At 51.9% G+C, this 23,301-nt stretch overlaps 1 protein-coding gene across 2 annotated transcripts in view; it reads right to left on the bottom strand.

Moving 5' to 3' along the window:
- The window catches only part of ELF4 (E74 like ETS transcription factor 4), a 40,182-nt gene extending 30,454 nt beyond the window's left edge, over positions 1-9,728 (bottom strand). The window contains exon 1 of one of the 2 annotated variants that reach the window (XM_058536706.1): positions 9,435-9,728. The gene's annotated coding sequence lies outside the window, so the exon portion shown is untranslated. Of the gene's footprint in view, positions 1-9,147; positions 9,334-9,434 lie in introns of those variants that run through there. The other variant, XM_058536707.1, reaches the window with a different exon arrangement.
- Positions 9,729-23,301: the final 13,573 nt, after the last annotated feature.

Consider the following 23,301-nt stretch of genomic DNA (forward strand, 5'->3'; position numbering starts at 1 on the left):
TAAACTAATGATAGCTTTTTCAATAAATGGTGTTGGAATAATCGGATATCCATATGTAAAAAGAAAAAGAAATGAATTTGGATTCACACCTCTCACCACACAGAAAAAATTAACTTGAAATGGATCAAAGACCAAAACGTAAAACCTAAAACTATAAAACTTCTAAAAGAAAACATAAGACAAAATATTTGTGACCTAGGGCTAGGCAAAGAGTTCTTAGATACAACACTAAAAGCAGATCCATAAAAGTAAAAACTGATTAGTTGGATTTCACTGAAATTAAAAACTTCTCTTCAAAAGACACTGTAAAGAGAATGAAAAGACAAGCCACAGACTCAGAGAAAATCTTTGCAAAGCATGTATCTGATAAAGGTCTTGTGTCCAGAACAGATAAAGAACTCTGAAAACTCAACTACAAGAAAACAAGTCAATTTAAAAATGAGCAAAAGATTTGAATAGACATCTCACCAAAGAAGATATGTAGGTGACAAAAAAGTACATGAAAAGCTGTTCAACATCATCAGTCATTAGAGAAACATAAATTAAAACCACAATGAAATAACACTGCATACCTATTAGGATGACTAAAATTAAAAAGACTGCCCACACCAAGTGTTAGCGAGGATTTGAAGCAACTGGAACTCTCAGACACTGCTGGTGGGAATGTAAAATGGTACAACCACTTTGGAAAACAGTTGAACAGTTTCTTAAAAAGTTGAACTTAAACTGCTGTGTGATCCAGCCATTCCACTCCTAGGTATTTAGCCAAGAGAAAAGGACATATATAGCCGTAGAAAGATTTGTACACAGATGTTCCTAGCAGCTATGTTTGTAATAGCCAAAAACTGGAAGAAATCCCCACCAAATGTCCATCAACTGATGGATAGATAAACAACGCATGGTATATCCATACAATGGAATGCTACTTAGCAACAAAAAGGAATGAAATACTGATGTATATAATAACATGGATGGATCTTAAAATAAATATGCTGAATGAAAGAAGCCATACAAAAAGAGAGCACAGGCTATATGATTCCATTTATAAAAAGCTCTAGAGGGCCGGCCCTGTGGCTTAGCGGTTGGGTGCGTGCACTCTGCTGCTGGCGGCCCGGGTTCAGATCCTGGGCACGCACCGTCGCACCGCTTCTCCGGCCATGCTGAGGCCGCATCCCACATACAGCAACTAGAAGGATGGGCAGCTATGACATACAACTATCTACTGGGGCTTTGGGGGAAAATAAATAAATAAATAAAATTTAAAAAAAAAGCTCTAGAAAATGCAAACTATTACAATGAGTAGTAAATAAGCCCTAGAGCCCAAATGCACAGTACAGTGAATACAGGCATACCTCGTTTTATTGCTCTTTGCTTTATTGTGATTCACAGATACCGTGTTTTTTACAAGACCCTCCATCAGCAAAAAGATTATGACTTGCTAAAGGCTCAGATGAAGGTTAGCATTTTTAGCAATACAGGATTTTTAAATTACAGTATATACATTGTTTTTTAAGACATAGTGCTGTTGCACACTTAATAGACTACAGTATAGTGTAATCGTAACTTTTAGACGCACTGGGAAACCAAAAATTCATGTGACTCGCTTTTTTGCGATATTTGCTTTATTGCGATGGTCTGGAATCAAATCCGCAATATCTCCGAGGTACGCCTGTATAGAGAACAATATTGTATAATAATTATCAAGCTTGCTAAGAGACTAGAACTTAATTATTCCAATCATTAAAAAAAGGATAATTACGTAACATGATAGAGGTGCTAATTATCACTACGATGGCAACCATATTACAATATACAGTCATGCGTCGCTTAACAACGAGGATATGTTCTGAAAAATGCATCGTTAGGCAATTCCGTCATTGTGCAAACATCATAGAGTGTACTGAAGGGGAACAAAATTTGCTACCCCAAAATGTGTCTCTTCAACATGAGGATTATTTTAGGCTGATTGTTTTTAAGAAACAAAAGACTCAGAAAGTTTTTCTCCTTACCTCCCCCTTAACCGCCTAGAAGAATTCAGATTAAAAAACGTGTCTCAGGAAGCGAACTATCACCTCAGCATCACATGAACTAGGTGGTAGACAGGGAGGAACCTAGAAAACCCTGTTTGTTGGGCTCCCCTCTGTGTTCTTCTGTTTCTTTGTGGCAGAACACTTGTTTTCTAAACCTTGGCTCCTTTTCACCAACCTGTGAATCGCCTTCCTTCCCTTTGAAGTTCCTGACTCTCCCATCCCCAACATCTTTTGCCTTTAGCTGAGGATAGTATTTAATATGAAGGCTTTGGCCGTTTGGGTGAGTTACTCAGTTTTCCTGGGTTTCTCCCCTGTATACATGTTATTAAACTTTTGTTTGTTTTTCTCCTGTTAATCTGTCTCACGTGAATTTAATTCTTAGACCAGCCAGGAGAACCTAGAAGAGAAGAGGAAAATTTCTTCCTTCCCTACGGTACTTACACAAACCTAGATGGTATAGCCTCACACACACCTAGGCTATATGGTACTAATCTTATGGGACCACCGTCATATATGCTGTCTGTCACTGACTGAAACATCATTATGCGGCACATGACTATATAAATGTATCAAATTAACATGTTGTACACCTTAAATTTACACAATGATATATGTCAAATATATTTCAATAAAAAAGAGAAAATACATCATACTAACTGACAGTGACAGAAAGCAGATAAGTGGTTGCTCAGGATGAGAAGGAGGGATAGCAAAAATGCACAAGGAAACTTTCAGGGGTGATGGTTTCACAAGTATATACATATGTCAAATATTATCAAATTGTACACTTTAAATATGTGCAGTTTTTTGTATGTCAATATTACCTCAATAAAGGTGTTAAATGAAGAGAAAGAAAAAGGTCCACAGATTGGATAAAATAATAACAGCAGCAGCAAACACTTAGTATGCAATTTTCCTAAGTGATAATATTACTATGCAATAGCAGTAAAGACAAAAGAAACAATAACACTCATGCTCTCCTAGAAAACCCATTCCTTGGTGCCACCAGTAGAGACAAATTCTGAACCTTGGGACTTACTGTGCGCTGATTCTAATTGGTTTGTGTTGTTTACCTTTTGCTCACTCCTATGCCAATGTTACTGTCCCATGTAGCCTGGAATGCCCCTATAGCATAGCCAATGTGCTCTCTCACCTCGTTTGAAAGGCCATCTACCCTCTCACCTCCAGGAAGCCTTACTAAGCTGAGGATGGAGGAGAATGATCTTCCTCTAGATAAGCCATTGGACCCCACATCACCCAATCTACAACCTTAAGTGCTGTAGGCTGATTGGCACTTCAGCTCCTGCCCACTGTGGGGCGAAGGGCATGTGTATTACCACAGCTCTAGAATTGGGTTTAGATCCTTCAGAGCAGGAGGCTGGGCCTGTTGTGTGTTTTTTTAGGATCAGCATGGCGCCAAGAAAGTGGTCACCTAATGAGATAGGTGTTTTCTGTGCATGGATTCTCACAGAATCAGAAGAGCTGAACTAGTCTCTCTTATCCTCTGGGGGCATTATGAGAAAAAGAGAGATTATCTCCTAAATCTTTGTCTAAGTACCTCCTTGTTATCAGGTCATCAGGAATTTGGGGAGGTTAAGACTAATTGCCCACTCTCCCATCCCGCAAGGCCTAGCAGTTCTAACCTGAGGAGTGGGGACCAACGGTCTGAGTGAATCGGCTCAGGGGTGGTCCAAGGGTGGTCCAGTTTATTCTGGGCCTCCTGCCCCTGCGGGTGGCCACAGGCTCCTCAAGCAAACACAATGCATTTGATAGCAGATGGAACCTCCATGTTACTTTCTGGGAGGCCTTTGAAGTGGGAATTGCCCCCAGGCCCCAGGGAACTCTTCTTGGCAAAGGAAGTGGCCCAGCCCCAACCCAAGGCCTCTGGGCATTGGCCCAGAAGGGACCATCATCTGTTCTAGCAAAAGGAGGGAGAAAGTGAGCAGTGGTTGGCCAGTCAGCTCGCCTTGCAGAACTCTACACTCAGTATGGTAATAACAACAAATTGATGGCTGCTAAATACTTGCTAGGGGTGGAATATGAAGCCCTCTCTCAATGGGACTAACTTACTCTTATTCCTGCAGCGAATGATACTCAGGATGAAAGAGGTGAAGAGAGAAAGACGGCAATGTTAATAAAAATATTAAAGACTTGAGTTTCACTCTTCACTACAGCACTGTCTGCCACTCAGAAAGACTTTATATATCACACACACACACACCTTCTTCCACATCCCCACCTTATCCTGTGTGATGGCAGTTAACAAAAAGTTAGCAGAAAGATCTGGAAAATCTCCCTCTTGGTTTTAGGAATGGGTATGGCGTGCCCTGCCAACACTGCCAGAGAAGTGGTTGATCCATGGAGCCTGGCAATGTCAAGAGTGTGCGAAGGGGAAGTGATAACAACAACAACAATAATAATAGCCACAGGAACAATAACAGCTAACGCTTATTGGGTGGTTACTAATGTGCCAGGCACCATGCTGAGTGCTTCACATGCATTATCTCGTTTAAGCCTCACTCCACCCCTGTGAGGTAGGCACTGAGACCCAGAGTGGTTAAGTGACTAGCCCATAGTCACAGTAAGTGGTACGTCTGGGATATGAATGCAGAGAGCCTGTGCTCTTCCCCACCGCCCCCCACCCCCTGACAATACGCTTCTTCGGAAGGATATTGGGTTAGACTGGAAGAAGAAAGGAAGCTTCAGGAAGGGCAGGTGGACTGAGAAGCAGAAGTGCCAGGACTGGGACAAGAAAATGATCCATGGAGAAGGTGGGAACCTAAGGCAAAGCTTGCACAATGCTGGCAAGTGTCTTAACCTCTTGATTCTTCTTGATCTGTCTGAGAAATGTTCCAGCACTTTCCCTTGCAGATCTTCAGGCATGAAACACCCTTCTGTGCTGCCTGACCCTCCTCCTCACCCTGGGAGCAGACTGGGGTCTCTTTGCTGAGAAACTCACCTTAGGACACAACTTCCCAGCCAGGAAGTCAGGGCACTGTGGTGTGTCCCTGTGGTGTTGCAACGTGCTGGGAAGGGGGCAGGGCAAGAGGGCAGTGAGAGGAAAAATGATGTGGGGGGGCATGTGTGGGTTTGGGTGTTTTTACCCAATTAAGCCCAACAAGGGCCAAGTCTCCCTCTACACCAAGCCATGAGAGCCACAAACGCAGCAGAACAAACATATGGCTAGTCCTTGCCCTTGCCCGGGTGGTCTGGGAAGAAACACGTGGGACTCCCCAGACTCTTTGGTTCCCAGATGGCTGAGAAAATAAAAATCTCTGTCCTCCACCTGAACCTCTGAGCTTCCAGAGAAATCTCAGAACCCAGGGGAAAGGTGGGACCCAACCAGCCCGTGCCTGCCATGAACAACTGTGGCGTGTCAGTTTTCCTGTCCCTTTGGTGCCCCCTACCTCTCTTTTCCCCCTCTCCCCTGCAGGGCCTGTGTGTGTGTGTGTGTGTGTGTGTGTGTGTGTGTGTGTGTAGGGGGGGAGTTCAAAATGAAACCCCCTCAGCTTGGGTGGCAGGGAAGCCTGGCCACCCTCTGTGTCTTATCAATACCTGCTAGGCTCCCGGTCTGGGACAGCCACTTTGTGTCTCCTGGAGTGGAAATCGGGGTTTGCACCGAGACACCCACACTCTCTGACCTGGTCTTTTATGTGACATGTATTTGCCAAACAATTGTCCAGGCTTCGAAGGCCAGTCTGTGGCCAGGGAAGAGAGAGAAAGGCGTCTTTTCTCCCTTTTCTGCCTAGCCAAATCTCTCCGGTGCCGCCCCACCCCCCTCAAGGTCTAGCTCAGCCGCGTCCCTCACAAAGCCTTCCCTCCCTCCTCCAGCTGCTGCTGACCTCAGAGCACTGGCCGCCTCTGGCCCCTGCTCCAAGGAGCACAATTAGCACCTGGCCAGCCACTGGCCTGCCTGCTTGTCCTCGTCTCTGATTGTTTCAGTGTCTTAGTCATCTCTCCCCTACCACCTCCTTTGCTTGTCTCCCCCACAGCGCCTAGCACAGGTTGGGCACACAGTAGGTGTTAATAAATGTCTGTTGAATTGAAACTCAGCAGCCCCTATGAGGTCAGAACCCTCATAAGCACCCGAACCAGCAGTTCCTTGGCAACCAGCGCTGGGGCCCCAGCTACAGGGCATTAGCGGCACAGCTGCTATTACAGGCCACGCAAGGCTCAGCGGCCAGAGATTTGCAGGCAGGTTGGTGTTGATGAGAAAAGCCCCTGACCCCTAGGAAAGCGCCCATGGGATTCTGGGTACCTTGGATGAGTTTCCTTCCTCTCCTGCAGAACTAGTTTTCAGTCTGAGAACCACAAAGGGAATAAATTGGCAGTGAAGCCAGAAACCTCTTTGCAGCTTAGAAATCCTGGAGAGAGAACCAAGCCCAGGTTGGGGCCAGGCCCAACCTGAGGAGAGAAGGCTGCCCAAGGCCCCCTCCCAGTTCAGCAGGGGACCTTTGGGAGGTGCAGAGGGCATGGCAGGCATGGGCCCTGCCACTCCAGGGAGCTATATGGGTGTTTGTGAGTGGCCCTAAGTAATGCCATCCTGCCCTGGAACCCAACAAATCAGTCCACTGAATGCTTACCACCTGCAGCCCACGCAGGAACAAAGTCTCCCTTTCCCTCTCATTCACCCAAATCCCAGGGAAGGCCTCTGTCCAGGGGCGGGCATACAGACCAGAACCCAGCCAGTGTCCCCAGGCAAAGAGAAGCCTCCAAGTCTGGGGTTCTGGCTCCCCACACTGGCTCAAGGATTCGAGCCTGGCTTTGAATTATGGTTATTTATATAGATGACCCAGCCACTCTCCCTGGCCTGCTCCCACATTCCCCACCCCGACTCCAGCCTACACCAGAAGGTATACACAATTACAGAAGGTAAGTGTACCTTCTTCACCTCCATATTTTCCTTACTGCCACTTCGCTGATGCCCGGTACTGGGACTGGCTCTCAGCATATGTCTGCTGAATTGAATCTGAGTTTTAGGCACTGCGTTAGACAGTATCATAATGCTAGTTCACGCTTACTATGTGTCACACACTGTTCTAATAAGCAACTTACGTGTATTGATGTATTTGATCCTCAGTGCCACATTATGAGGTAGGTCTCATTTGACAGATGAGGAAACTGAGGCATAGAATTGACTGGAACCATACAACTAGTAAATAACAAAGCTGGGATTTAGACAATCTGGCTCTAGGGACTGGAGGTAAAATGAGAAAGTTGGGGGTCAGGGGGTGGCGAGGACCAAGGCCAAGCTTAGGAGTAGATTGCCAGAAAAGCAATCCCCTCAGTCTGCGTCTGGCTGGGCCTCTCAGGGACAAAAGCCCTGAATTTTGCAGGCCAGGGGCATTTTGGACACCCTATCAATCAGGCCCATGACAGAGCACAGCACCCTCATTTTTAGATCCCAATATAGGACAGAGGAGACAGAAGCCACTGTGCCACCACTTAGCACTAGGCAGGGGGAGGGTGGATTTTGGGCCCCCAGCTTGTCCAGGGGTGGGCGCCAGTTCCTGAGCAACCACCGAGCAAACAGTGCAGCAGTGGGAGGAATGCCAGACATAGTTGCAAACAAGCCACTCCTTCGGCTCACAGCTAGAGGCTGGGTGAGGGTGGCAACGTGGAGCCTGCTCAACCGTCCCCCCCTCAAGACATCCCAGGCTTTGAACCCAGCCCCAGAGACAACCACATGCAAGGCAGCCTCTTCCCAACATCGGCCAGGATAGGAAGTCCTCCAGAACAGTTAAGTCCTTCTCTTAACTCGAGATAGCTCCCCGCTAGGCTGTTTCCGCGCTGGGTCCACTGAATTAATGGTTGAGAAAGTGCCTTATAACCGGTAAAACCCTGCGTAACTAACTGCAAGGAGGGATTTGCATTCTTGCTGGGCATACGTGTTCCCTGGGCATTTTCAGTGCCAAAGTGTCCTGTCTCCCCAAAGGGGAGAGCTAGATCTGTTCCCTTCACCCCCTCCCAACCTGGGCATTCAGGCCAGGGGTCAGCTCGCAGGGGGTGAGTCCCCGATGGGCGTGCCCACCAGCTGTTGGGGCCAGCAGTGGTGGCTCAGGCCCTGGGGTGGTGACCTCACTTCCGCTCCTACCTCCCCACCTCCCCAGCACTCCTCCCATTTGAGGCCCCACCAGGCCAAAATCGAGAAGTCCAAGGTTAACTGTTCCTCCCCACTTTAAGAGCTAATTAAAATGATTAGCCACAATGAACTGTAAAACATTAACCAGAAGAAGCTGCAGGACCAGACAGGCCTCTATCTCGGGCAGAGGGATGAGGGGCAGGAATCAAACGGCCATCAAATCCCATAGTTAGGGTGTGGTGGTGGTGGGGGCAGCCAGCAAGAACCTGGCCAAGCCGAGGTGCCAAGGGGTCAGGAGGTAACTCTGGTCAGGAAGGCCATCTCCTGGCATACAGTTGTGAGGAAAGGGCGGCAGAGTTAAGGTGCGGTGGAGGGACCAGAAATTCATATAGCCGCTACCGCCTCAGCAGTCTCCAAAAGCAAGGCGCTGTCGGCAAAGGACCTCGCGCTGTGTGGCTGCTGAGTCTCCTTGCCGGCAGCAGAGGGAACAGAGAGGCGGGAGAGCTGGGGAGAGCGGGAACGCGGGAGCGGGAAGGCTGGCGGCCGGCTCACACGGAAACACCGGCCCCTGCCAAGAGGTCTCTATTTTGGCGATCCATTTATTCAAGTCATAGGGGTGTGTGTGTGTGTGTTACCCTAAGGCGCCTGGCCCTAGAAACCCTAGGGGTCGCCCGATCTATCTAGCAGCCCCACCGCAGTTCCCGCTCGACTTCTTGCCCTCGGGCACCGAGCTTTTGGGGGCCGCTGTCACGATCGGCCCTGTCACAGAACCCGGGCAGCCCGGGTCGTGAGAAAACTGGCCCTCCGCCCTGACTAGGGAAATCGATTCCGCTTCTAACCCGGGCTCAGGAGCCCGGGTGCCCCAACACACACGCGGTGGGGCGAGGCAAGGGCGGGACTCAACACGCCGCGGCTCTCCCATCCTTCCCTGGGCCCCCAACCCCTACACTCTGGAGCCCCGGCGCCCCCGATCCCGCCCTGAGGCAAACTTTTCAAGGTCCGCGAAGGCTCGAAGAACCGGCGCCATCGACGTACCTGAGGCAGAGTGGGCCCGGTCGCCGGGCCAGGGTCGCTCGCCGTGGTCCCCTCCCCGACCCAGGGACCGAGACGCGGGTCCCCAGCCCGGCCAGCCCACCTTCTCCCCTCAGAAGCCGGCCGGGCAATTGGTGCCGGGATCTCGGCGCCGGCGAAAGGAGAAGTGGAAGTTGAGCGCGGCGCCCGGTCGGTCCCCGCGGCCGCCGGGGCCACCGTCCCCCTCCCTGCTTCCCTCCCTCCTTTCCTCCCTGCCCGCCTGCCCCCGCGGCCCCGCGCCCGTGACTCACCTCGGCGCCGGGGCAGGCTGGTCCGGGCGGGCGAGGCGCAGGGCTCTCCCACACGTCGCGCCGCCAATGGCAAGTTGGAGGGCGAGATGCAAATACCAGGTGAGACGGCGGCGGCGCCCCTGATAAAACGACTCCGGGGGGCGGGGTGGAGTGCGGGGGAGCTGAGTGGAAGCCCAGGAGGGCAAGGCCGAGGGAGGGGGCGGCGGGGGCGCCCGGGGAGGGGGCGCAAGCCGGCGGAGACCTGCACTGAGACAGCCAAGCGAAAGGGGAAATTGCACTAGAGACACACACGTCCCCGCAGGCGGCGGCTGGGGCGGGCGCGAAGGAGGCAGGGCGAGAGGGAGGGAAGAGCCGGAGGGAGGGACCGACGGGAGGGACCGCAGGCGGGCGGGGTGGGGGAGGGAGCGAGGGAGGGACGCGGCGTCTTGGTGGAAACAGCGCCCCTCCAGCCCCGGCCCGCCGCGGTCGCCAGCACGGCAGGGGGAGCCGTGCCAGGGGCCCGCGCGGCCTCTCCTTCCCCTCAAGGCTCGCTCGCCCCCGGGGACGGCGAGAGCAGGGCTCCCGCAGAGCCCACGTCGCGAGCCCCTGCCCTGGCCAGCGCGCCCCCTCTCAGCTCACACGCGGGTCCTGGGGCTCTCAGCTCCCCGTCAGGGCCCTTCCCGGCGGAAGCCCCCACACAATGCCTCAGAGAGAAATCCATTCCCCGGGGATGCCGAATGGTTATGTCCGGCCCCCTCCGCCTGCGCAGTCCACTCACTTGACGCCTTTGGCCCAAGCCCTGCACTCCAGATTATTGAGCGCCTGCTGTGTGCAGACCTGGCAGGAGGGCGGGCCGAGCGAGTGGGTGAGGCCAGGAGATGCCCAGAGGATACAATTTGGGAACTAAATGCCAAACACCGAGGAATCCCGGGCCAAATGCATCGTGCGCTTGAGGTGACTGGAGACTTTTGGGGACTTCTTAGAGAAGTGGAGCCTAGAGCTCCTGGTGGGGGAAGCCAGGAGGATATGAATCAGGGGAAGGCTTGAGGGGAGACGGGCTGGTGCAGCAGGTACAAAAGCGGCTAGAGTTGGGGTGCTGGGAGAAAGCTATGCCCCCTTCTGTCCAAAGCCAGGCTGCTCTGTGTGAGGCACTCACTTGAACCCCAGTCTCCCATTCTATCTCCCCCTTACCTCAGTATTCATACTAGCCCCCGACCTGGACCCACAGCTAGGAGACTCTAGGAGGGAGTTGGCTGGGAATTGTCACTCCTTATGGGTCTACATCTTCTGGAGGGGGGGCCCAGCCAGGCCTCAGGCCTTGCATCTCCTTGGCAGAAAGCAGCAAAGCTGATGGGGCCCCAGAGGAGCAGGGCCCTCTGAGAGGCAGGGATGGCCAAAGGGCCTGAGGTTCAGGGACCTGCTTAGCCACCAGCATCTGCCTGCTTCCCCAGCCTTGGGAAAGGATCGTCCTTGGCACAGGACTGGAGGGCGGGAGTGATGGTAGATGATGGTGGTGAAGGCAGCTGCAGATTGCAGATTTCCAGGAGAAGACCTAGGGGCTGGACAGGGGCACTGGCCCTTGAGACTTCTTGGCTACCTATAGCCAAGTCACTGAAATAAGTGCCAAGAGCAAATTTCCGCTTTTTTCTTTTCTAACTGGGCACGCTTTCCCCAGGGGATTTCAGGTCCTGGAGACACACAGTTCTCTGCTGGCCTCTTGCCTGTAAGACTTTCCTTTCAAAATTGTAGTAGGTCTCAGCCATCCCTAAGCCCCCTTTACCTTGACCTGGAAACTCACTAATGGATACACACACACACACACACACACACACACACACCCATTTTGCTAAGAGTTTATTGGTCTCTAACATCAGACAGACCTGGGTTCCTCTTCCAGCTGCGCCATTTACCAGTTGTGTCTTTAGGCAAGTCATTTAAACTCTCTGAGCCTCACTTTCCTTGTGTTTTAAATTAGGGATAATAAGAACCTACCTCACAAGGCTGTGGTGAGGAGGGAATGAGATAACCTATGTCTAGGGTAGTGCCTGGTGCTTAGTGAGCCCTCAATAAATGTTAGCTACCTTCAGCATCATCTTCGTCCTCATTTCGCTTTTTTCAACCCAGCTCTCGGGAGAAAGTCTGATAGGCCAAGCCAGATGCTGCTGAGGACTAATGGTGGATCCCTCCTATGCATGTTTGTGGTTTCAACCAAGGCTGAAGCCTCAAGGCACGGAGGAGCTGGGGGAGAGGTCTTCCTCTTGGGAAAGCCAGGCAGAGAGGTCAGCACTGTGCTGACCAGCTCACAGTGACTGGTCCTAATGCCTGCCAGTGACCTGGAGCCCACAGCTTGTGGGAATCCCATAAGTTCCCACCTTCCCCGGCCACTGGGAACTAACCACAGCCCCATGATCTTGGAGTTGCAGCCAAAGTAAACCCCACACCCCTTGGTGAAAATACTGTGCCAACCTCACCTTGGGGAGCCATGGGCCACCTGAATGACTTTCCTGACTCCGTGGCTCCAGGTCAGCCTGGCTGCCTTTCCAGATGACCTTGCTGCTCCCCAGCCTGCCAGCCCTTCCCCACCTGGCTCCCCACTCTTCCACCTACCCGTTGGGTGAGCCCCAGCCAGGTGGGGCCAGCCGGCTGAGATCACCACTCCTGACGACAGCCACGCTGTCTCTGCCAATGGCTCATTCCCTGACTTGGCAGGAATTCCCCTTCTCGAGTTGCCCATGGATGCTCAGGCTGCACCATCCAGCGTGCACTCACAGCTTCTCTCCTTCCAGCCCTGTTTTCCCCCCACTCTCCAACCCCTTCTCGGTCCTCTCAGGCCTTAGAACCTGGGTCCTTCCAGGAGCAGAGGGGCCTCCCAGCTGCCCACAGGCTGTGTGGGGCCACCTCCCCACTTCTATAATTTTATAATTTTATTTATTTATTTTATTTTTTCCCCCAAAGCCCCAGTAGATAGTTGTATGTCATAGCTGCACATCCTTCTAGTTGCTGTATGTGGGACGCGGCCTCAGCATGGCTGGAGAAGCGGTGCCTCGGTGCGCACCCGGGATCTGAATCCGGGCCGCCAGCAGCGGAGTGTGTGCACTCAACCGCTAAGCCACAGGGCCGGCCCGCACCTCCCCACTTCTGCACTCAACTTGTCTTTCCACCTTGGCAACCTTCTCAGCCCCTCTGTGCCCCCTTTTTCAAGCAGTGCCTGATAGCGTGTGTTCTTCTGCAAATCACCCCAGGTTCTTTGGAGACAAGCTGGCTGGTTGCTTTCCCCCTCCCTTAACCCCTTGGCCTCAACAAATTCTATTCAAACCTGTGGCCAGAACAAAATACCACAGTGCCACAGCTTCTGTGGCCATGGCCCTTACTCTCCACCAGACACATGCTAGAAAAGTCGCCTATCAATCAGACTTTTGGAATGAGAAGCATATTCAAAAGCCAGGAGAGAAGTTATAGTTTAAAAGGAATCCTCCCACCTGCAAAGCTGAGAAGCCCGCCATAATCCTTTCTGTACAGCCAGCAATCATCCCTCTGTTGATATGTTCAATAACTCCAGGTTTGCCTCTGTTGGGTTTACATGGCAAGATAGATCCAAATGACAGACAGAAATCTCTAAGTCCCAGGTTGTGCCTGGGCATCATAAGGAGTGTTTGTTCTAAAAAGATTGTTTTTGTGTGTGTGTGTGAGGAAGATCAGCCCTGAGCTAACATCCATGCCAATCCTCCTTTTTTTGCTGAGGAAGATCGGCCCTGAGCTAACTCTATTGCCAATCCTCCTCCTCTTTTTTTTCCCTTTTTTCTCCCCAAAGCCCCAGTAGATAGATATATGTCATAGTTGCACATCCTTCTAGTTGCTGTATGTGGGACGCCACCTCAGCGTGGCCAGAGAAGCGGTGTGTCGGTGCCCACCCGGGATCTGAACCTTGGCCGCCAGTAGCGGAGCGTGCGCACTTAACCGCTAAGCCACGGGGCCGGCCCCTAAAAATATTGTTGAGTAGCTGCAAAATAGAAGAATTCCTTGGGATAGGTTATACCAAAATGCTCCTTCGCGGATTACGGTCTGTTGCCCTGGCCTGCACTGGGGGGTAATAGGGGGCAGGAGTGTTCCCGGGCCAAAGCACAGGCAGGCAGATGGGAGGATGTAGCTGGGAGCAACTTCCCAGAAGTTTCATCTGGCCGACCACCTTCCTTGACTGGGCTCTTGGAAAGCCACTTGGTTTCCCCACCCGACCCTGCTCTCATTAAAATGGAGAGTTATACATTTCCCCTCCAGGCCTTTGCTGGGACAGGCCCGGGCATCATGAGATCCCTTACAAAACTTCAGAGGACCGCTAGGTTTCACTTCTTGGAGGGCCAGACAGCAGCTCAAGGGCCTGCCTGAAGAGAGATGACAGCCAGATGTAGGAGGAGCTGCAGGCCTTGAGCGAGCACTCCGCATGTCGACCCTGGGTACAGTGGCTGCTGGGAGGCACTGTCCCCACTGCACGCACAGCCTGGGGAATGGGCCCAGTGTTTGGGATATAGATTCAGTGCCCTTCAGGCCGGCCCTCTGGGTTGGTGGGAGATTTTGGGGGTGGAGGGAGGGGGAGGGACCCGATCCTCTGGTTTATTTGCAAAAAATAAAGAAGTGGCTTCGGGCAGAGTCCAGCAAATGAGGGCAAGCCCCCTGGAGTCTCTAATCCCACTGGTTCCTAGCCCCTATCTTGGAGCCAGGGCTCAGCCTGGAAAAGTCCCTGGGACCAGGGCCGAGGGCAGATGCCTTGTTCTGGGGCACCTATCAGAGGCAGAATAGCATCCAGAGTTTTCGGGCCATTGTCTAGAGGAGCCAGAGTTAACTCGTCAACCCCCAACATCTGCCGGCCCAACACCTGTCTGGTGTGGAGGGCAGCCTCACTGTGCCCCACAGCCCTGCAGGGATTCCAAATGATGTTCCAAAGGTGCCTCCCCTCATGGCCCGCAGAAAAGAGTGGGCCTAAGTAGGCCTTGTCCCAAGGGGCTGCTGCTAGGGGGCAGGGGTTGGGATGGTGGGGCAGAGGAACGCCAACACACGGAGGCCTTGCTGGAGGCAATTGCCAAGCAATATCTGTGGGCCCTTGAGTGTGCTGGGGGACAAGGACACAGCAGCTGTTAAGCTGGGCATTCCTTCCTCAGATGGAGAGAAGGTTCAGGGAAGTGGAGGGGGCTCCAGTCACATTGCATGGGGCGCTACATATTATATATGGTGAATGGTTGTGCAGGGAGGTAGCAGTAAGGACAGAGCCAGGGGAGCTGGGGAGGAGCGCTTGAATGGAAGGAAAGATCAGGAAGGGCTCAGACTGGGACACCACAGTGGGGACATGGCTTCACGCCAGATCCTCAAGACTAGGGATGAGGTATAGTAGTGAGGAGAGGCTGTGAGGGGGACTCGTTAGCCCCCAATTTCACCCACTTCACATCCTGCCAAGGGGCAGTTTCGGGCTGAGGTTTGTACCAGGAGGTAGAGGATTCTGCTCTTTCAGGATTGCCCCCTCCCACAGAGAGGCGAGGACAAGCTTGAGACATGCGCTAGACAGAGGCCCAATAGGAAGACAGCCACTCCTCAGTTTCCTGGCCCTGCCCCCATGACAGGGGTCGAGGGTTGTTGTTGTTGTTTAATCCAGAAAAATACAACATTTAATGTCTATAAAGGTGCAGTATGAGTCATTTCACGGAATGTCTAGGCCCCTTCGCTGGCAGCAAACAAACTTTCCAGCCCTCTTTTGAGGAAGCCATCCAACTCGGCTGCTGCTGCTGGTTTGTGTGTGAGAGTATGTGAGCGTGTGCGTGGGTCTATGTGTGGGATGGGTCTCTGTAGGGCCTCGCCTGCCTCTGTGTGTGTCGGTGTGGGTCTCTCAGATGTGAGTGAGGCTGGAGTGTGTGTGTGTGTGTGTGTACTCGCACGCACGCGTGTGGGCTCAACTCTTGGATGTGTTGAGTCCCCTCGTGCGTGCATGTGTGTTTGTGCAGAGTTTGTGCATGCGTGTGTCTGCAAGGCAGTATGGTATGTGAGCCTGTGTGTCTGAGGGTGTCTACGTGTACATTTTTTCCTCATCGCTGCCAAATTATCTTCCCATCTCTCCCCTCACGAAGTGAAGGGCTGGCTGAGGGAAGCTAGCAGTACAAAAGGGGGGCAGCTGGGGAGGGGAGAGGGGCTGGAGGGAAACCAAAGCAATTCCACTCATCGGAGGAAAGTATCAGCCAAGGATGAAACTGAAACCGAGGCAGCAGCTCGAAGGCACCAGCACCCTGGGATCGTCCATGGGCTTCGGTTCCTCCCACTCCCCCGCCCCCTTCAGCTGGCTGTGGAGATTAGTCAGCCTGAAATTCCCATCCCTGCAGCCTGGACTTGGGGTTGAGGCAGTGAGGCCGGGCTAGAAATAATTGGCCCATGGTCGGCAACACATGACCCCATTATCACCTATTATCACATTAACACAAATTAGTATATCAGATCCTCTCCCAGTCACCTAGTGGGGCACAGGGCCAGGCTAGAGGGAGAGGCCACAGCTCAGGCTCTGCTCCGGGAGGAAAAGCCAGCACGAGGGCATCAAGGGAGGGGGCAGGCTGAGGACTACAGCAGGTCAGGTTGGGATCAGAAAGAGGGGATAGGGGACATCAAGCTTTGACAATATGATCCTTTTCCTAGGTCATGCTCTGGGAGGAGACACCTTGGGGAAGGGGTTAGTAAAAAGGAGGGGGTTTCCAGGAATAGCTGGGCACCGCCCTGTAGGAAGGAGGCCCGGGCTCTGAGGTCTGGGCGGGAGACAGACGGTATTTCTCCTGGCACACAGTGAAACCTGGGAACGTTTAGGATCCTTTGGTTTTTTTTTTTCCTCTTTCCTCTTCTTTATGGAAAAAACCTTAGATAACTTTCTCAGATGGCTTTGGACATCCTGAAAGCAGGGGAGCTGGACTGACTGACAACGGAGAAGAGGCACCCAGAACGTTAGCACAGGGCATTACCTTTACATCTTGGCACAGAAAAGGGAGACACACTCTGCCCATAGATTTATATGTAAAGTTGTATCATGGGAATAGCCACTGGAGCCTCTGGAAAGAGTTAGGATGAAGCCTCCAACAGCTTTTTTCTTCAGCTTAAAGGTGTCTGGCCACAGGTTATTTTTGTGCCCTGATACTCTCAATATGTTAACCAAACAGCCACCACATAACCATGAACCAACACGGGGAGGTCAGCAGCATCACGACTTCTAGAGCTCGGGGCCTGCAAGGAGGTAGGACACGAAGCTCTATCCGCCAAGGCCAAGGTTGCAAGTCTGAGCCCCAGATAGGCCTCTTGGCTTTTTTTCTTATAGAGCTCCTGAAGACCGGGTTGACAAGAATCCCTAACCATCGCCCTTCATCCAGCCCAAGACTGAGCCCTTGTCCCTCATCTAGGCCGAGCCTTGATCCCAGACTGCGCCCCAGCCTTGGCCATAGTCTATCCCTATGCAAGAGATGCATTCTTGGTCTCAAGGGAGCCTGGCTAGAGAGTTCAGGAAAACCCACCTCCAATGCTCGAGACGCAACTCAAAGTTTCCATTCTATTGCCCGCGGGTCAAGAGCGCCATCCCCAGAGAGGAAAGATGGCCCCTAAACCGCCATCCCTTTGCTGAAAGTGAGCCGCCCCGAGCTGTGCGGGGCCCAGGAGGTGGCCCGAGGGACTATTAAGAAGCGCGCACGAGCCAGCCCCACGCCTGGGCACTAGCACAGCAGGTCGGCTCTCTGGACTCTCCCGCCACTTGGGTGGGAGCGCCGGCCCGAGGGGCAGTGGGGGTTCTGGCGGCCCCTCCCACCCTTCCCTCGCCACCCCCTTTCTCGCCTCGCGCGCCTTCCAGGCCCGGGATTCCTGCTGCGGCTGAGCCCCACCCCCGACCCCCAGTAGTGCGCCCAGGGCGCCCCCGCAGCGCCACCTGCAGGCGGAGCGCGCGGCGTGGCATCTCGGGCTGAGGCGGGAACTGGCGTCTGAGAGGGAGGAGGAGAGGAGGCGGAGGAGAGGTCGCCTCCTCTGCCCCGAGCTCTCTCGGCGGGCGCGCGGCCTCCTCTCCCCGCTTGGCCCTGAGCAGTCCGGCCAGCCCCGAGCCCTGCCCCGCGCCCTGCCCGGCGGGGGCGGCCGGGTGCTCCGACCTTCCACTCCTGCTGCTGCACTCTGAGCGGCCTCTTGCCCCGGGCGCCTCTTCTCGGGAAGCAGTGAAGTCACACTGAGCCCGATCCGCTGACTCATGAGAATCCTCCCCGCTCCCCGGCACACCCCTTGAAACTTCCCCTGAATCCCTTCTTTCCTGCTCCCGCCCCCCTTCCTCCCGTCCCTTCAGGCGAGCAAGGGCGGCTCTGGACTCCCTTGGAAGGACTCAGTGGGGCAGCTGGGAGGGAAGTGGCGGGCGAGAGTCCTCATGGAGACCTCGGCGCTTCTGTCCCAGGCTGGCCACTCTGCGCTGTCCCAGGTCCCACAGGGAATTCCCGGAATGGAACTGCGTGTTTGCGACTTCGGGCAAAACTCCCACTGAGGTATCCTTGCGCAATTAGCCACCTCACACAGGGAGCGCCTGCTGAGGGGCGGGCATCTGGGGACCTCCTTCTCTCCTCAGGGCCTCTGGACTGGCTGGGGAGTTCGCCTAGAAGCTGAGGTCTCTTTGGAACCTCCTGTTCCAATAACAAGCCAGCACAAGGACAGATGTGGAGTGCTCTGAGCCTTGAGATGCCCTGACCCCTGAATTAAGTCAAGCTGATCACCTGAGAGATGGCCTTTCCTCCTAGAACTTGGTACTGGCCTAGTCCAGGTTGAAGTGGGGGTGACTTTAAGGCCAAGGATTCCGTTTTCACCACCTCCCCCCACAACACACTGTGCCACTACTTTGAGGACTGCCACTGGACTGGGAGACCAGAATCCCACACTAGTTGCTTGGGATAGTAGTCTCAACAAGGTGGCTGAGGGGAGGCTTCAAGCTGGAGGGCCTCTGCCAGCCTCCTCTGAAACACCTAAAACTCTTCTTTCCTTCTGGAGGGGCAGTGATCCTTAAGCATCCTTTTCCACTCAGCAAATCATGACACTGGATTTTCTTTCTTTCCCTGTATGCAGTTTCCTTTTGTCTCTATGGTAAGAGCTGGGTGGTGAAGCTTGCAAGCTTCCTGGCTCACTTGCCACTGCACTTTGGGGTAGGGCTCTGCCAAGGCCATGGCCAATGTGGAAATGGTCACCGACCAAGAGCGGGGGGTGGGGGTGGGGTGGTGGTAGTGTGCAGGCTGGTCTCAGGACTTGGGGTTTATATGGCATGTGGGGGGTTTTCTGAGCTCTTATCTTGGCATCAAGTTGAGAGCTGCCCTGGGTTATGGTGGCTATCCACCCACCAGCTCTGAAGGGCCTGTTGTTGGGGATTGGGAGCCATTAAATGGTTGGGTAGGAATGTATAAGCTAGGATCATGACTGAGATTAGTCCCATCATAAAGCCTTCCTGGGGAAATTCTGAGCTTGAAGCCAACCTTTTTAAGGGACTGAATGACGCCACCTTTCATGGAGCCCAGTTTTTTTTTTTTTTCCCAAAGATTTTATTTATTTATTTTGCCCCCCCAAAGCCCCAGAAGATAGTTGTATGTCATAGCTGCACATCCTTCTAGTTGCTGTATGTGGGACACAGCCTCAGCATGGCCAGAGAAGCGGTGCGTCGGTGCGCGCCCGGGATCCAAACCCGGGCCGCCAGCAGCGGAGCGTGCGCACTTAACCGCAAAGCCACAGGGCCGGCCCATGGAGCCCAGTTTTGAGGCTATCAAACTCTCCAAGGAGAGCAAATAAGGCAAGGTGTAATTTCTACGGGTCCTATGTCTAAATGTAACTTGCTAGGTCAAAGAAGAATCATAAGCCATAAACTAAAACAAAACAAAACCAAATAAAAAAAACAAAACTTGTAAATCTAGTTGAGCCAAAGGGACAGCAGAGCAGTGTGGGAAGATGTTTGCCGAGGGCTTTGGGTTCCATTAGCATCTGCTCTAGACCTTAGAGATGAAATGCAACTGAGTCCGTGGAAAGATGAGGAAAGTCCTGTGCAAGCACCAGGAGACTTTTCCACACACAGGAGGTTAGAGCTGAGGATGGAGGCATGATCTAGTCTGTTCCCCTCATTTTATAGATGAGGCTGCTGAGACCTAGGGGAGTAGCAGCCCTGGGTCATCCAGGAGTGAATGGCAGTGCTGAGACTCAAATCCACAAGAATGCTCTTTCCACTGCGTTCCCCTGCTTCGGGAGAAAAAAAACATGGGCATGGAGCACTTATTGGAACCTGAGGAAGAAACACAGGGAGAAGGGAAACAAGGACGGGAGACTGCAGATTCCGAGAGGAAGCAGGGAAAATGAAGGGGCTGAGGAAAAGTGAAGAGAAAGAGGTGTAACCTCTTTGGGCAAGAAGAATGTCAGCTCCATCCTCTGTATTAAGCATAGTAAACATATCCATGTTCTGTTCCTAGAGATGATAAAGAAGATAAAACCATAGACTAGAGGAAGAACCATGATTTGATCAGTGAAAGAAAAGTCTAGACTAGATAGAAGCAGAATGATAAAGCACTCTGAAGAGTAATGAAGTTCCAATCTGAACTCACACATCATACTCCCAGCACTTACGTTGCACTGATAGTTCCTGTTGACCTGTCTGTGTCTGCCACTAGGTTATAAAGCCATTGAAGGCAGGTACTATGTATTACTCATCTTCTTATCTCCAGGGCCCATCGTACCATGGCAGGCAGTAGCTGTGCAGTAAATGTTTGCTAACTGACCAATAAATACATTTGTGAATGTAGGTATGTATTCATAAATTCAACACCCATGTTAGGTGCTCCTCCAGAAGCATCTCTGTGTTGTGCTGCAAATGCCAAGACATCTTAGGAACCTTTCTGGGAAGCCAGGCATCTCTGTCTGCAGACACCAGACATGATGCCTGGGCTTTCCCCAACTGAGACACAGACCTTGGAGGCTCCACTGGGACTAGGTAAGGTCTTCAGGAAGGTACAAGAGTAGAAAAATTCAGGAGGTCTCTGCCTGGTAGTGGGCCTCCGGAAGATATTTTGGCTCTGTCTCCAAATTGTCAATGCCCACCAGCCAAACACCACCAGGACACTATTGTGGTTGAACAAGTTGGCTTTATTGCTCACTGCAGTGAGAGGGAATGCACACCATGGGGAACCACGGGGTGTCTCAGGAAGAGGGTGCTAGAAAGGACTTATTATAGGATTTGAGCTGGGCTGGGTGATTTGGGGGAGGGTTTAAGGAAGCCAGGCTTTGCTCTGGATTGGATGCTGTCAAGAAGCAGGGATAATTCGATGATTGAGTGTCTTATTAAATAAATCTTATCCAATAAGAGGGCAGACTAGAGTGAGGCTAAAACTATAATTTGTAAGGAAGCAGCAGTCACTCAGAATAGCCAGGAGAGAGGGGGTGTTTGGTCATTTCTATGGTTTGGGTAATGTTCATGTTTTTGTCTGTGCTCACACATGACTATGGAGTAGACTTGTTTTTTGTCTAGCTCCTCCATGGTCAGAGTGGCCGTGTACAATGTGAATGTCTTGTGAGTCTGTTTACATTCAACAGAACACCCAGGCCTAGCAGTGAGTGCCAGGTCAGTGTGCAGCAACACAAGGCCTAGCCGACGGTCCCTGGCCAGCTTCTGGATATCAGGGACTGTGTTTCTCTTTCTCAAAATGTCAATTTTGAGATGATCCCTGTTTTCCAACCAGGGCTTGGCAGTCCAGTATCTAAATATTTAGACCCTCCCTGTACTCTGACCCAGTCACACCCTTCTGTAGAACCAGCCAGGCAGGGGAACGTCATCACTGGCTTGGGCTGTGTGTCTCTGTGTGCAGTTTTGTGTACATGTGTCTGTGCCCACCAGAAATTCCCTGATAAGATGGGAAAGAGGCTACACGCGGTCCTACTTAACCTCTGGGCCCAGTAGGACTTCCCCTCTTCCCGGAGAGCAAGGCACTGGGATTGAGTCCCAACAATCTCTAGGACAGCAAGGGTGCCCAGCTGTAGGTGGAGTCAGGGAAGGACAGAGGGGATATTGCAGCAGCCAAACCTGAGAGGAGCGGGAAAGGGAAGGGGTAGTGGTGGAAGGGAGGGGAGAGTTCCTTTGTACAAATGGGTCTCTAGAGAAGCTGCTGATTTTCCTTCAAGGAAACAGCCTGCAGTAGGTCACTGTGGATTCCCCACCCCTATCCCTTTCTGCTTTAAGCCTCTTGTCTCCAAAACAGGCCCTGTTGATTAGAACAACAACAAAAAAGTCACATATGTTGATCTCATCCTCCACTAAGAGGCTTACTCTGACCCCTTTCCAATCAAACACACTTCCTTCCCTCAGGTCCATCTCTCCAGCTAAAGTACGAGGACATCTCCTGCTGTGACTTACACGTGGCCAGGCAGAGGCTAGTACCATCATGATGTGATGCCGAGGTGCCACTGGATATCATTTGTAAAATGGAAAAGAAAAGTAAGGTTGAAGTCAAGTGGGTGGGCTCCAAACGCTTGATATTTTGGCAGAACCCCAACTCTTCTTTGCAGGGTGTGACTAGCCTTGTACCGCATTGTGCTGTGGCCCAGCTAATCAGAGGCCGGCTATCGAGGGCCAAACCTCAACTGGCACCACTTGGCTGTACAGTCAGAAATTGGTCCCTGCGATCCTTGGGGGTCTGGACAGATTAAACGCATCCTGGATTAAGTGGCAAGTCGCAACAGTGGGTGAAGTGAAGCAGGTTTGAACATCCTCCTGTAACCTGAATTAGAGACCAGAGGCTACAAGGCAGAGGCTCATTTTTACAGTAAGCCCTGTTATCTAGCATCATCCAACCAAGCAACGAAGGACTTGTTCAGCACTTTGCCAGGGTTTTGGGGGGTGGAGAATGTGGTCCCCATCGTGAGAAAAAAGTCTCTGCTCTAGGACAGTTTACAATCCATTTAGGGAGCGAACACTAATAATGCAGAGAATGACCTAAAGAACAAGGAAGTTCAAAGGCAGTAAGTACAAGTGGAGTTCAGAAATGAGAGAAATATGTATGGACACTTGTCCAACTGGTACCACGTCACCAAGGTAGGACTTGATTGGGGCCTTGAAAGATGCACAGGATTTGGATAGGTAATAAGGAATAGGGATGGCATTCCAGATGTGAAGAGCATAAACAAAAATTTAAAGATGGCGACAGACCAGATGTGTACGTGTGCATGTGCACGTGCATATGAAGTCGTGGGAAACAAGGTCAGACAGGCAGAGTGGGCTGACAGCAGGAGTGCTATGGAAGACTTTGGATTTGATGTGGTTGGTGACAGGGAGTCACTGTACATTGTTCAGTGGGGGTAGAGGGTGGACACGGACCAAGTGATGCTTTAGGAAGTGATTTAGCAGCAGTGGTTGGCTGAGGATGGATGCTCTGGTTGATCTCTCCATTCTTGGTGTGTTCACAGTACTTTGTGTGTCTTTCTATGGACACATCTCACTGTATTGTACTTCTGCGTTCACAAGTCTGCCTTCCTCACTGACACCAGGAGTTCCTTAAGACAAGTGGCCATGTTTTCCCCATCTTCCTATTCTGGCATCTCCTTGGCTTATAGTAGACACTCAATGAACACTGATCATATGAATAGATCATTTCGTTTTAATTAACTGAATTACAACGACATACCATACAAGAATGACAACTGTCAGAGAATTAGACTAAATTGCACATAACACTAAAACAAGACAAATCACAATTTGGTCTTTTTTTTTTTTCTGGTGAGGAAGATTGGTCTTGAGCTAACATCTGTGCCAATCTTCCTCTGTTTTGTATGTGGGACGCTGCCACAGCATGGCCTGGTGAGTGGTGTGTAGGTCCACGCCCAGGATCTGAACCTG

Source organism: Diceros bicornis, chromosome X (assembly GCF_020826845.1).
Source record: "Diceros bicornis minor isolate mBicDic1 chromosome X, mDicBic1.mat.cur, whole genome shotgun sequence".
Classification (NCBI taxonomy): Eukaryota; Metazoa; Chordata; class Mammalia; order Perissodactyla; family Rhinocerotidae; genus Diceros; species Diceros bicornis.